This window comes from Anabrus simplex, chromosome 1 (assembly GCF_040414725.1).
Source record: "Anabrus simplex isolate iqAnaSimp1 chromosome 1, ASM4041472v1, whole genome shotgun sequence".
Lineage (NCBI taxonomy): Eukaryota > Metazoa > Arthropoda > Insecta > Orthoptera > Tettigoniidae > Anabrus > Anabrus simplex.
In genome coordinates this window covers 1,159,075,720-1,159,090,174 of record NC_090265.1, presented here as the reverse complement: position 1 = coordinate 1,159,090,174, position 14,455 = coordinate 1,159,075,720, and positions in this window count along the sequence as shown.

The window sequence follows — 14,455 nt, the reverse complement described above, 5'->3', positions numbered from 1 at the left end:
TAGAGATAAAAAATACCATTTTTCACTTCTGTAACATGTTAAGTTTTTTAGATATCCGTAAAAATTCTCATTTTAAAATTTCACCCCTTTTGGGTTCCCCTTAAGTAGAGTTTCCATAAACAAATCACCCATGTTTATTTACATTTACAGGAGATTCCAAACACCCACTTTTTACGTCTGCAACATTTTACGTTTCCAAGATATTCTGTAGATATAGTCTTTCAAAAAATTCACCCCAATTTGTCACTCCTGTTTAACCGCCATTAGTTGGATTTCCCAAAAACTAAGAATTACGTGTTTCTTTATTTTTAAAGGAGATCCCATATACACATTTTCAGTTCTGTAATATCTTTCGTTTCTGAGATATATGTATCCCCATTAAAGGCATTCAACCCATTTTTCACCCCTTTTAAACCCCTCCTATTAGGATTTACAGGAAATAAAAAAATACGTGTTCCTTTATTTTTAGAGGAGATTCTAACTACCAATTTTTACATCTGTAAATTTTAAAGTTTTAAGATGTAGACGCACTCATTTTAAAAAATTCACCCCCCCCTTTTCACCCCCCAATATTTGGATTGTCCAAAAACGAAAAAAATACGTGTTTCTTTACTTTTAAAGTAGATCCAAAATACCAATTTTCAGGTCTGTAATATCTTCAGGTTCTGAAATATAAGTAGCCTCATTAAAGGCATTCAACCCATTTTTCACCCTTTTACACCCTTCCTATGGGGATTTTCCGAAAACAAAAGAATACGTGTTTCTTTATTTTTAAAGGAGATTCTAATTACCAATTTTTACATCTATAAACTTTAAAAGTTTTGAGATATAGATACACTCATTTAAAAAAATCACCCCCTTTTCACCCCCCCCCCATAATTGGATTTTCCACAAACAAAAAAATACGTGTGTCTTTATTTTTAAAGAAGATCCCAAACACCAATTTTCAGGTCTGTAATATCTTCAGGTTCTGAAATATAAGTAGCCTCATTAAAGGCATTCAACCAATTTTTCACTTCTTTTCACGATTCCTATTGTGATTTTCCGGAAACAAAAAAAATGCGTGTTTCTTTATTTTTAATGAAGATTCTAAATACCAATTTTTACATCTATAACCTTTAAAAGTTTTGAGATATAGATACACTCGTTTTAAAATATTACCCCCCTTTTCACCCCCCCTTAATTGGGTTTTCCAGAAACCAAAAAATAGGTGCTACTTTATTTTTAAAGGAGATCCCAAACACCAATTTTCAGGTCTGTAATATCTTCAGTTTCTGAGATATAAGTATCCTCATTAAAGGCATTCAACCCATTTTCACCCCTTTTCACTCCTCCTATTGCGATTTTCCGAAAACAAAAAAATACGTGTTTCTTTATTTTTAATGAAGATTCTAAATACCAATTTTTACATCAGCAAACTTTAAAAGTTTCGAGATATAGATTCACTCGTTTTAAACATTCACCCCCTTTTCACCCTGCCATTAATTGGATTTTCCAAAAACAAAAAAATACGTGTTTCTTTATTTTTAAAAGAGATCAAAAGTACCAATTTTGAGGTCTGTAATATCTTCGGTTTCTGATATATAAGTACCGGTATCCTGATTAAAGGCATTCAACCCATTTTCCCCCATTTTCACCCTTTTTCACCCCTCCTATTGGGATTTTCTGAAAAAGAAAAAATACGTGTTTCCTTATTTTTAAAGAAGATTCTAAATACCAATTTTCACGTCTATAAACTTTTAAAGTTTTGAGATATAGATACACTCATTTTAAAATTTCACCCCCCTTTTCACCCCCTTGTTGTTGTTTGAGTCATCAGTCCATAGACTGGTTTGATGCAGCTCTCCATGCCACCCTATCATGTGCTAACCTTTTCATTTCTACGTAACTATTGCATCCTACATCTGCTCTAATCTGTTTGTCATATTCATACCTTGGTCTACCCCTACCGTTCTTGCCACCTACACTTCCTTCAAAAACCAACTGAACAAGTCCTGGGTGTCTTAAGATGTGTCCTATCATTCTATCTCTTCTTCTCGTCAAATTTAGCCAAATCGATCTCCTCTCACCAATTCGATTCAGTATCTCTTCATTCGTGATTCGATCTATCCATCTCACCTTCAGCATTCTTCTATAACACCACATTTCAAAAGCTTCTATTCTCTTTCTTTCTGAGCTAGTTATCGTCCATGTTTCACTTCCATACAATGCCACGCTCCACACAAAAGTCTTCAAAAACATCTTTCTAATTCCGATATCAATGTTTGAAGTGAGCAAATTTCTTTTCTTAAGAAAGCTCTTCCTTGCTTGTGCTAGTCTGCATTTTATGTCCTCCTTACTTCTGCCATCGTTGGTTATTTTACTACCCAAGTAACAATATTCATCTACTTCCTTTAAGACTTCGTTTCCTAATCTAATATTTCCTATATCACCTGCCTTCGTTCGACTGCACTCCATTACTTTTGTTTTGGACTTATTTATTTTCATCTTGTACTCCTTACCTAAGACTTCATCCATACCATTCAGCAACTTCTCGAGATCTTCTGCAGTCTCAGATAAAATAACAATATCATCGGCAAATCTCAAGGTTTTGATTTCCTCTCCTTGGACTGTGATTCCCTTTCCAAATTTCTCTTTGATTTCCTTTACAGCCTGTTCTATGTACACATTGAAAAGGAGAGGGGACAAACTGCAGCCTTGCCTCACTCCTTTCTGGATTGCTGCTTCTTTTTCAAAGCCCTCGATTCTTATCACTGCAGACTGATTTTGATACAGGTTGTAGATAATTCTTCGTTCTCGGTATCTGATCCCTATCATCTTCAGAATCATAAATAGCCTGGTCCAATCAACATTATCGAATGCCTTTTCTAGATCTACGAATGCCATGTACGTGGGCTTGTCCTTCTTGATTCGATCCTCTAAGATCAGACGTAAAGTCAGGATTGCTTCACGTGTTCCTACATTTCTTCTGAAGCCAAATTGATCTTCCCCCAACTCAGCTTCAACTTGTTTTTCCATTCTTCTGTAAATAATACGTGTTAAAATTTTGCAGGCATGAGATACTAAACTAATAGTGCGGTAGTTTTCACACCTGTCAGCACCGGCTTTCTTGGGAATAGGTATAACAACATTCTGCCGAAAATCGGATGGGACTTCTCCTGTCTCATACATCTTGCACACTAAATGAAATAACCTTACCATGCTGGTTTCTCCTAAGGCAGTCAGTAATTCAGAGGGAATATCATCAATTCCAGGTGCCTTGTTCCTATTTAGGTCACTCACAGCTCTGTCAAACTCTGACCTCAAAATTGGGTCTCCCATTTCATCAGCATCAACAGCCTCTTCATGTTCCAGAACGAAATTATCTACATCGTTACCTTGATACAACTGTTGGATATGCTCCTGCCATCTTTGTGCTTTGTCTTCTTTCCCTAGAAGTGGCTTTCCATCTGAGCTCTTAATATTCATGCACGTAGATTTCCTTTCTCCAAAGGTTTCCTTGATTTTCCTGTATGCAGCATCTACCTTTCCCAGGACCATACAGCCTTCGACATCCTTGCACTTCTCCTTCAGCCATTCTTCCTTAGCTACCTTGCACTTTCTATCCACTTGATTCTTTAATCGCCTGTATTCTTTTCTGCCCTCTTCATTTCTAGCATTCTTGTATTTTCGTCGTTCATCAATCAGGTCTAGTATCTCCTGAGTTATCCACTGATTCTTAGTTGATCTTTTCTTCCTTCCTAACATTTCTTCAGCAGCCCTACTGACTTCATTTTTCATGACTCTCCACTCTTCCTCTACTGTGTTTCTTTCGGCCTTTTCATTTAGTCCTTGTGCAACACGTTCCTTGAAACGATCCATCACACTCTTTTCTTTCAACTTGTCTAGATCCCATCTTTTTGCATTCTTTCCTTTCTTCAATTTCTTCAACTTCAGATGGCATTTCATGACCAACAAGTTGTGGTCAGAGTCCACGTCTGCTCCTGGGAAAGTTTTGCAATCCAACACCTGGTTTCTGAATCTCTGCCTAATCATAATGAAGTCTATTTGATACCTTCCAGTGTCTCCAGGTCTCGTCCACGTATACAACCGTCGTTTGTGGTGTTTGAACCAAGTATTGGTGAGGACTAAATTATGGTCAGTGCAGAATTCAACCAGCCGACTTCCTCTTTCGTTCCTTTGTCCCAATCCAAATTCTCCTACTGTGCTACCTTCTCTTCCTTGGCCTACCACTGCGTTCCAGTCTCCCATCACAATTAGATTCTCGTCACCTTTGACATATTGTATTAAATCTTCTATCTCCTCATATATTCTTTCAATTTCTTCATCATCCGCTGAACTAGTAGGCATATAGACCTGTACTATTGTGGTGGGCACTGGTTTGGTGTTTATCTTGGCGACAATAATTCTTTCACTATGCTGGTCGTAGTAGCTTATCCGCTGCCCTATTTTCTTATTCATTATTAAACCAACTCCTGCATTACCCCTGTTTGATTTCGTGTTGATAATTCGGTAGTCGCCTGACCAAAAATCCTGTTCTTCCTGCCAACGTACTTCACTTATACCAACTACATCTAACTTTAGCCTATCCATCTCCCTTTTCAGATTCTCTAACCTACCACAACGATTCAAACTCCTAACATTCCACGCTCCGACTCGCAGAATGTCAGTATCCATCTTCCTGATGATCGCCCCCTCTCGTGTAGTCCCCACCCGGAGATCCGAATGGGGGACTAGTTTACCTCCGGAATATTTTACCCGGGAGGAAGCCATCATCAGTACATCTTTCATACAGAGAGAGCTGCATGTCCTCGGGAGGTGGTTACGGCTGTAGTTTCCCCGTTGCTTTCAGCCGTGTAGCAGTATCAACACAGCTAAGCCATGTTGAGTATTATTACAAGGCCGTATCAGTCAATCATCTAGACTGCCGCCCTTGCAACAACCGAAAGGCTGCTACCCCCCTTTCGATGAACCATTCGTTAGTCTGGTCTCTCAACAGATACCCATCCGATATGGTTGCACCTGCGGCTCGGCTATCTGCATCATTGGGACACGCAAGCCTCCCCACCGCGGCAAGGTCACATGGTTCGCAGAGCTTACCGTAGGAATATCCAAAAATCCTCTCTTAGCGAGCACCTGCATCATAATGTGAATATATCCCCAAAATTTCATTTCTTTATGTCCAGTAGTTTTGGCTCGGCGATGATGAATCAGTCAGTCAGTCAGGACAAGCTATTTTATATATATATATATATATATATATATATATATATATATATATATATATATATATGTTATCTTTCTGATTTCGCAATTTAATGCCTTTCGTGTCCAAATGCAAATTTTTTTGTAGAATTCTCCACAGAATCTGACTTTAGATGAGGTGTTTGTTAATATATATTGTATAATGTTTATAGTTTTTGAATCTAAGTTGAATGTTTTCAAAACCTTAATTAGGGATTCTCTATCAATGGAATCATATGCTTTCTTGAAGTCTATAAAAGTAACTGTTGTGTCTTTGTTTCTTAGGTGTCTCATTTGTAGAATAGTTTATAGATTCCAGATCTGTTCAATGCATTATTATTATTATTATTATTATTATTATTATTATTATTATTATTATTATTATTATTATTATTATTATTAATTAGTTCATGCTCTAAAATCTTCCTCCAAAGAGCCTATCTCCGATTAATAAAAAGTCAATCGGTGCGCCTTTGCGGAGATGGAGTTAAATTGCATTTGAATCGGTTATTTTTGAAAACCCGTAAGTCACAAAATGCAAACTGGTGGGAAAACGAAAGAGCTGACTGGTGAATAAACCAGAAACTATTTGTAAACTCTTTTGTCTCTGAGGTTTAATACTTATAGAAAGACATCATGGACGTAGGATATGAAGTTTTATTATTTATTAACTTTGCCTATAGATTAATTTAAAACTCTGTGACTTGTGGGATTTTAAAACTAAATGAACAACATTGTATTACTGACTTAAAGAAAAACCAGAATTCATACTCAAATGATTTACTGATGTGCATATCGGCTTCATTCACGCACAAAAAGCTATAAACATTTACAGTACCAATAAATTCCGACAAAATTGTACAGGAACATGTATAATATTTTACAGCATACAGTAGTGGTACATGGAACATGCTTCTTAAATGAAAATGAAAATTCCCAATTAATTCCTTTTAGTGGTACTCCACTTATATACAGTATTCCAGAAGATAAATTACAATGGTTGGAGAAGTTTTGTCAATTAAATTAAATGTCAAACTACTTCAAGGTACATTAGTATTTCGTGGATACACTTCTTTGTCATTGTAGGCTACATATGAAGTTTGTTTCACTCTTACTGCTTGTATTTTGTTACACTTATATATATATAAATGTGTATATCTAATTCTTTTTTTTCTTTTTGACACTAACATCATTATCGTCTGAAAAAGACATGCTTGCTCAACAATCGGAAACGCTTTGTAACAAACGCAAAACAATGTGCTTCCCACGATTAGTGAAATTCGTGTTACTAACAGCCGATGCTGACAGCACGCACTAGCGGTAAAACCAACGACTTAGAATAACATAGAGGGGCTGTATGCCTGGCACCAGCGCTCCCTGCGGAAGAAAGTTGATAAAAAGCAGCCATTTTAACGGTTGTCAATCAAAGCGAGTTGGCGCGAGAACATTATGTTGAGGTGACAGGAAGATTGTGCGCGGCAGTTTAATTTCGTAAATTTTAAGAAGTGTAAAGATAGATCCTCGCTTTCAAGAATGCCAGCCGTATTCTCAGCGTGTGGTTGGACTAAATGGAGTAATAAAACCAAGGATATATCGTATTTTAAGTAGGTATTACTTAGCGATAACCGAGATCATTTTTGGAATTTCTGTTTGTAATTAAACTCATTTTAATGCTTACACAGCGGAAATACTGACAGCCACGATAATTATTTGTCGGATTATGTTTCAGATTTCGTTTAAAGAACAAGGCATTTACGGGGAAATGGGTTGTGAGGACGAAAAGAGATAAATGGTATCCCACTCAATACAGTCGCTTATGCTCTGTACATTTCGAAGATACGTACATGTATGAAACAAATGACCAACGGCGATTACTGGCAAATGCCGATCCAACCCTTCACATTTACAAACAAAGGAAATGTAGCACCCACCGCCAAGGAAACGTAACCTATTTCGGTCAAACGTACACCAAGCATGGTAAATACAGTATTTAACTGCTATTTGCGAAATTTATGCAGCCTTTATTGTAGATGTCATTTGCATTGGTATTTAAAACTAGGCTACACTTCACAACTTTCAAGGTTACCTTTCAGCTATTAAACGCCCCTTTGCTTGTAATGGCAAAAGAATTATATGTGCCCTATATTATAATAAATAATTACAACGAACAATTATAGTGGTAGAGTACTCATGGGTCGCCTCTGTGGTGTAGTAGTTAGTGTGAGTAGCTACCACCCCCGGAGGCCTTGGTTCGATTCCCGGCTCTGCCACGAAATTTGAAAAGTGGTACGAGGGCTGGAACGGGGTCCACTCAGCCTCGGGAGGTCAACTGGGTAGAGGTGGATTCGATTCCCACCTCCGCCATCCTGGAAGTGGTTTTCCGTAGTTTTCCACTTCTCCTCCAGGCAAATGCCGGGATGGTACCTAATTTAAGGCCACGGCCGCTTCCGTCCCTCTTCCTTGTATATCCCTTCCTCTCCCCCCCCCCCCCCCCGCAAGGCCACTGTTCAGCATAGAGTAGGTGAAGCCACCTAAGCATGGTAATGGTCCTCCTCCTCAGTTGTATCCCCCAACCAAGAGTCTGACGCTGCAGGACACTGCCCTTGAGGCGGTAGATGTGGGATCCCTCGCTGATTCCGAGGGAGAAACCGACCCTGGAGGGTAAACAGATAAAGAAGAAGAAGATATTTTCTGACGAGACTCGGTTACTCTTCCTCGGAACTAACTGACGCTTGGGTAAACACCCTTAATATTGTAAGCCCATTCCCCCGCTGTGCACGGCACGTGACGTATGTATACCTCTACTAGCAAATGTACCCGTACTTCGCTACGGTATTATACATTCTATACGGATATCAAAGTAAATTACTGTACATGAAGTGAATAAGAATTTTTAAATTGCATGTCTCTTAGCGTTATCCGAGAAAAAGCATAATAAGGTCCGCAGACGTTGTTTCCAATGTACAGTGCGAATTGTGGAGTTGTGAATATACCGATAGGTCCACTTGTCTAACGCAATTCACTGTGCGTAACGTCAGTCACATTTTGATGGGTAAATTTGTTTACAATCGGGGGCACCCTTGCAAGAGGGCACCTAAAACTAATGATGATGATTATTATTATATCTCACTCCCCCCTCCACCCACCGTAAAGGGGTCTAAACTTTGAGTTTTAAAAACTCATGAGTATTACTATTCATCTCAGCGACCCCGAAAACTATGGATTCGACACTATTTTCGATTAATTTTATATCTCAATCCCCCCTCGCCCCCACCATGAAGGGGGATGAATTTGGACTTATAAAGTATCCGAAGTCTCACTATTCATCTCAGCGACCCCGACAACTATGGATTCAACACTATTTTTGATTATTTTTATATATCACTCTTCCACTGCCCTCCACCACGAAGGGGGATGAACTTTAGAAAACTCTGGAGTGTCACTATTCATCTCAGTGACCACGAAAAGTATGGATTCGACACTAATTTTGATTATTTTTATATCTCAGCCCCCTCGCCCACCCCGCCCCTAAAGGTTCCTAGGGTGTCCTACCCCCATGTGGTTTGTCTCCTGATACTAAAAATTCGAAGTGTACAATTCACCTCGGCGACCTCGAAAACTATGTATTCGACACTATTTTCGACAAAATTTTATATATCACTCTCCCCTCACCCCCCACCCCAAAGGGGGATTAACTTGGATTTATAAAATATCCGGAGTCTCGCTATTCATCACAGCGACCCCGATAATTAACAAAATATCCGGAGTCTCACTATTCATCGCAGTGACCCTGACAACTATGGATTCGATACTATTTTCGATTATTTTTATATATCACTCTCCCATCGCCGCCGCACGAAGGTGGCTGAACTCGGACTTTAAAAATTTCCGGAGTGCCACTATTCATCTCAGCGACCCCAAAAAGTATGGATTCGATACTACTTTCGATGATTTGTATAACTCACCCCCTCGCCCTTCCACCCCTAAGCGTTCCTGGGGTGTTCTACCCCCACATGGTTTGTCTCCTGATACTAAAAATCTGAAGTGTACAATTCACCTCGGCGACCCCGAAAACCATGAATTCGACTATTTTTTAAAATTTTATTTATCATTCCCCCCTCGCCGCCCACCCAAAAGGGAGCTGAACTTTGACTTCTAAAAGAACGGTAGTGTCACTAATCATCTCAGTGACCCCGAAAACTGTGGATTCGGCACTTTTTTCGATTATTTTTATATCTTGTCCCCCCCTGACTCCCCACCCCTAAGGGAGCTACGGATGGCTTACCCCCACAGTGCTCGTCTCCAGATAGTAAGTCATAGTTATACCAAGTTTGGTTGAAATTGCTCCAGTAGTTTAGGAGGAGATGTGTCATTTACACACATACATCCATCTATATATATATAAAACTAGCTGATGTACCCGTGCTTCGCTACGGAATTCTACATTGTATACAGAATTCTAGGTTAGGTAGTGTACATGTTGTGAGCAGGATTGTCTTAAATTGTATAGCTCTTAACGTTACCCTAGAAACGCGACGGGAGGTCACCAAACATCTTTTCTCATATGAAGACTGAGGAAATTTTTGTCAGGCTGTTATACTCGAAGTTGAGAGGCACCATAAGAGACAAAGAACATCACAATAAACAATGGTCAATGTAATGTTATTGTTGATCAATGTTATGCACTTTCGATATTTTACGCCTTCACATTTCGTTTTCTTCCGACTCTGAAATACCGCTCTTATCATAGTTGGTACGGTAAAACTGAATAAAAAATAAATGAACGGAAATTTTATTCTCTATAACATTTTATATACAGTAGTATTTTTCGATAGGACCAATAACATTGGTATTTAAAAATTACACTTTAGGCACTTTCTCCTAAACTAGCTCACAGCTGCGTGGCTCTAACCACACGGCCAACTCGCCCGGTCGTACCGAGTGTAACAGCCTGCCTGAATATTGGCGGGAAGTAGCTGGGGAGTTAGATAACTTTCTTCTTTAGCATGCCATTCCTCTGGTTCATAAATTTTCTGATACTACTGGTACGTAACACACTGGTTCATCATAGCATTCGAGCAATTCAGTCCCTACTCTGAGGCACTGATTGGAATGAGCAGTGTGCGTATTTAACGGAATAATGGTAGAGGAGTGTTCACGGCAATCTGCGACCTGGTCGTTCCAGCTCTGGATCTTTGAACTGTTAGATCGACACCGTAGTACTGTTCGTTGAAAGTGAGAAAGTGTGCGGTTTTTGATTTGATCGAGTGTTTTATATGATAACATTGCTTTCAATCGCTACATTCCTACTGACGTTTTGTAATGACCCATGTTGAATTCAGTTAGGGAAACCACTAAGTCAGTCTCTCTGAGAATCCCGTAGCGAAGCACGGGTACATCAGCTACTTTTTATATACAGTAAGATAACACTCCTTCAAGACACCAGATAACGAACTATGCGGTTATTGAAAGCATTCTGAGTGTGAATGCAAAGACGGTTACTATAGTGCAGTTAATAGAGTAACAGAGTCCAGTATACAATTTTTTTCAAACCTTACCAGTATTCGAACCCCTGTTCCTCGAGTTGATAACCAAGGAACATTTCCCTACTCTAACACTAACACGCCGTGAAGTGTCTCACATCGAGCTTCACTTGCAGGCATGTTCCTCACCACACATATTTATTTAACCATTATGACAGTTTCTCGTCCATTTCATTGTAATTTTTATGTTATTCTAATATATATATTTGGACAGTTGCATTTCTTCAGGAACGGTCGTTTAACAATAAGCGAGCTGCATCACTTTTTGTTCTAGCTGTGAAGCCTCACCCGAGTACAATACCCTATACAGGACTTGAAACTTTAGATGTGTCAATTTTTTATCGTTCACCTGTACGTATTGAATAAGGAAGGTGAAAGCCAGAACCCCTGTCATACACCTTTCCTTATTTTTCTATTGCTTTGCTTTCGTTCACTTCAGTTTCAGTTTTCTGTGGTTCGTAATTTCATTATCCGTTTAACTTCCAGGGTCGGTTATTCCCCTGGACTCAGCGGGGCATCCCACCCTTACCGATTCAAGGGCAGTATCTTGGAGGGTGAGTATTTGGGTCCGGGATACAACTGGGGAGGAGGACCACAACCTCATTGGGATATCTCACCTGCTATTCTGAACAGGAGCCTTGTCGGGAATGGGAAGATTGGAAGGGATAGACAAGAAAGTGGTAAAGAAGCGGCCGTGACCTTAAGTGAGATACCATTCCGATATTCGCCGAAAGGAGAAGTGGAAAACCACGGAAATCCACTTCGAGGTTCCCTGAGGTGGAAATTGAACCCCTTAATTAATCTGGCGCGATTAAAATCCCCGACGATGCCTGGAATCGAACACGGGAACTTCAGAACCGAAGGCCGCACCGCTGGACATTCAGGCAATGAGTTGGACTAATGGCACCTAGTTAATTTAACGAAATTTCATATGGAAGTTTGTTACAATATAGCCTCTTTCCCGTTTATTCATTTCGTTTGTCCAACTATATACGTATCTTGAAGTGATTTATTAATAAATGGTTTCCATAACCACGGAAATTGCTTGTATTAAGGTGTGACATGTGAGTCATAGTGTCATGGAAATATAAAAAAGTCAGCATTCATTCTGTCAGTTGAAGCGAATATCTTTCACTTTTGTGTGGTAGTATATTTGAAGGTCATCAGCGTATAAAGGTAGCCTAATTGCAATATTTCAAATAATAATAATAATAATAATAATAATAATAATAATAATCACCATTGGATGGTCTCAGCTACCGTGTGCAAGCATTTTTATTTGACGCCATCTGTCTGCTTGCTCGTCAATTTCGACGTTCCGTATTACTCTGGGCGTACTAGATGGCAGAGTAAACCGAATCTCGCTTGGGCGTCTAGAACTGAGTTTTTAATTAATTCTGTCGAGTGAACACCGAATGTGTCATCAGAAATCTTTTATTTGCCAACATCGTACGACATGGAGTGTTGAATGGAATGTTTTCCACACTTCGAAACTCCGAGTAACTCTGCCGGTTTGAACCCGCTATCTTGGGATGGTAAGGCCGACACTCTGCCACCGATCCACACAGGGAATTAGTATTCCAACTGATATGATATGCCATTTATGTACAAAATATAAAATGAAGGTCCAAATACAGAGCCTGGTGGTACTCCTGTTAGTTTGATTGCTCTTTCAGAAGTCTTACTCTTAATACCTACTCGATATCTGCGGTTAAGGAGGTAAGAGGAGTAAAGCAGTCTCATTTAAATGAAGGGATTTTAATTTGACCAGCAATATATCTACATTTACTGTGTCACATCCACTACAAAATCAAGAAGAGTTATTAATATGACCTTCTGTTCACTCATTGCATACGTAATGTCATCTGTAACTTTTAATAGTGGTACTGTGTTCAACTTTGAAGCCTGAATATAAAGGGTCAAACAAGGAGTATGTGTTTAAGATATTCAGTTGGTTGGTGATGGATTATCCGTTCGAAGGTTTTGGAGAGAAGTATATAATATAGGACGATAGTCTGGTAGGTGACGGCTAGGGACGTCTTTGGTGCCGGTTTTATGGCGGCCTCTTTCTATATCCTGGGATATATCCCAGTAATGAGGCAGAAATTATATACGCCATCAATTACTGAGCATATAGTATCTAGGATACTTCTGATGGTGATGATAATGATGATGGGGAGATCATCGATTCCAGCGATATTTGATTTGACCGAAAGCAGTTCAAATTTCACCTCATACTCAATAACATTATGGAATTTGAACATTGGTCTATTTTGTGGCTGTTTTATCAGCAATTTGTTTAGAGTAGGTATTACAATCTGTTATTCGTACTTAATTTTAACGCCAGAGACATGTTCTGTGGTATACCTAGGTCACGGTGACTAGGTTTCCCTATTCGCATGGAGCAAAGCTATCGCCATGTCTTGCCTAGCTTCTGGTAGTTAGAACATTTCTTTTTCGGATTATAACTTTTTTTCTGGGTAGAACCCGATAAAGTTCAAGCACATTAGAAGAACTGGTTCGGATATATAGCCGATATAATGTGTCTCGATAGAATCAGTTAAAGATGGAGAGGAAGGTCGAGATTCTTCAACCCTACGTTTTGATGCATGCTTGTTGAGGAGACCAAGTAAATACATTACATCACTTTTAGGCATTTTAAATCGTGAAATTACCAGCGTTTCGCCCCAGTGTAGCAGTGGGATCGTCAGTTGGATTTCCACACCTTTCCAAGACGCTGGCGGTTAGTATGCCGTTGAGACACACGCAAGTTTTCATTCCGTTCCCTGACAGGGTATGGTGGGCCTCGTGAAGATAACGCTCTCTCTCAGACCAGAAAGAGTTGTGGCGTGGAGAAGGTGAGGGGTTAGGTGGCCGTTGTCTATGAAAGGATCTGTCCCGGCGTTCACCTTAGTGCAGGAGAATAGAAAAACATGGAAAACCATTATCGGGGCAGACGACGATAGGGAACAAAAGCAAAGCAAAGTCATCTCCGTACAGGCCATGAAGGCCCTTGGAAGGGTGGAATGTAACGGCTTTCACTTCTGTAACCTACGCACTTGATGGGCTCGGCCGCCTTTGCCCACAGGAATTAACCTGGTACTCATTTCTGGTGTAGGCTGAGTGAACCTCAGGGTCATGTGCACCTCCGGAAGTGGAAATATCGTTTCCTAAATATGAAGATTTCCTGACGGGGATTCGAACCCACGTCCTTCCGGGCGAACCGAGCACGCCTTTACCGCCTCGGCCAGGCAGCCCCTGACTATAGGGAACAGCCCCTCCGTTTCCCGAATGTAGAGCTGAAAGGCTAGCCACTGTTAAGCCTAGGACTACTCTACTCAGTGATGAGACACTACTACTAAGAAAATTGTTTTCATTCCGTGCACTGAAAGAGTGCGGCGGGCTTCATAGAATGTTATGCCTTCTCTCAGGCCAAGAAGTTTTGAATCGGTGAAGGAGAGGTGACTGGCGACAGTAGTCTGCACTAGGAATTGTCGTGGCATTCGCCTTAGTGCAGGAGAATGGAAAACCACGGAAAATCATTCCCAGGACAGCCAACGGAGGGGACCAGCCCCTCTCAGCCTCCCGAATGCAGAGGTGCAGAACCACGGCAGAGCTGCGGTAGAGCCGTGGCCACCGTTCCCCAGCTCGGTTGGTCTCAGACCAGA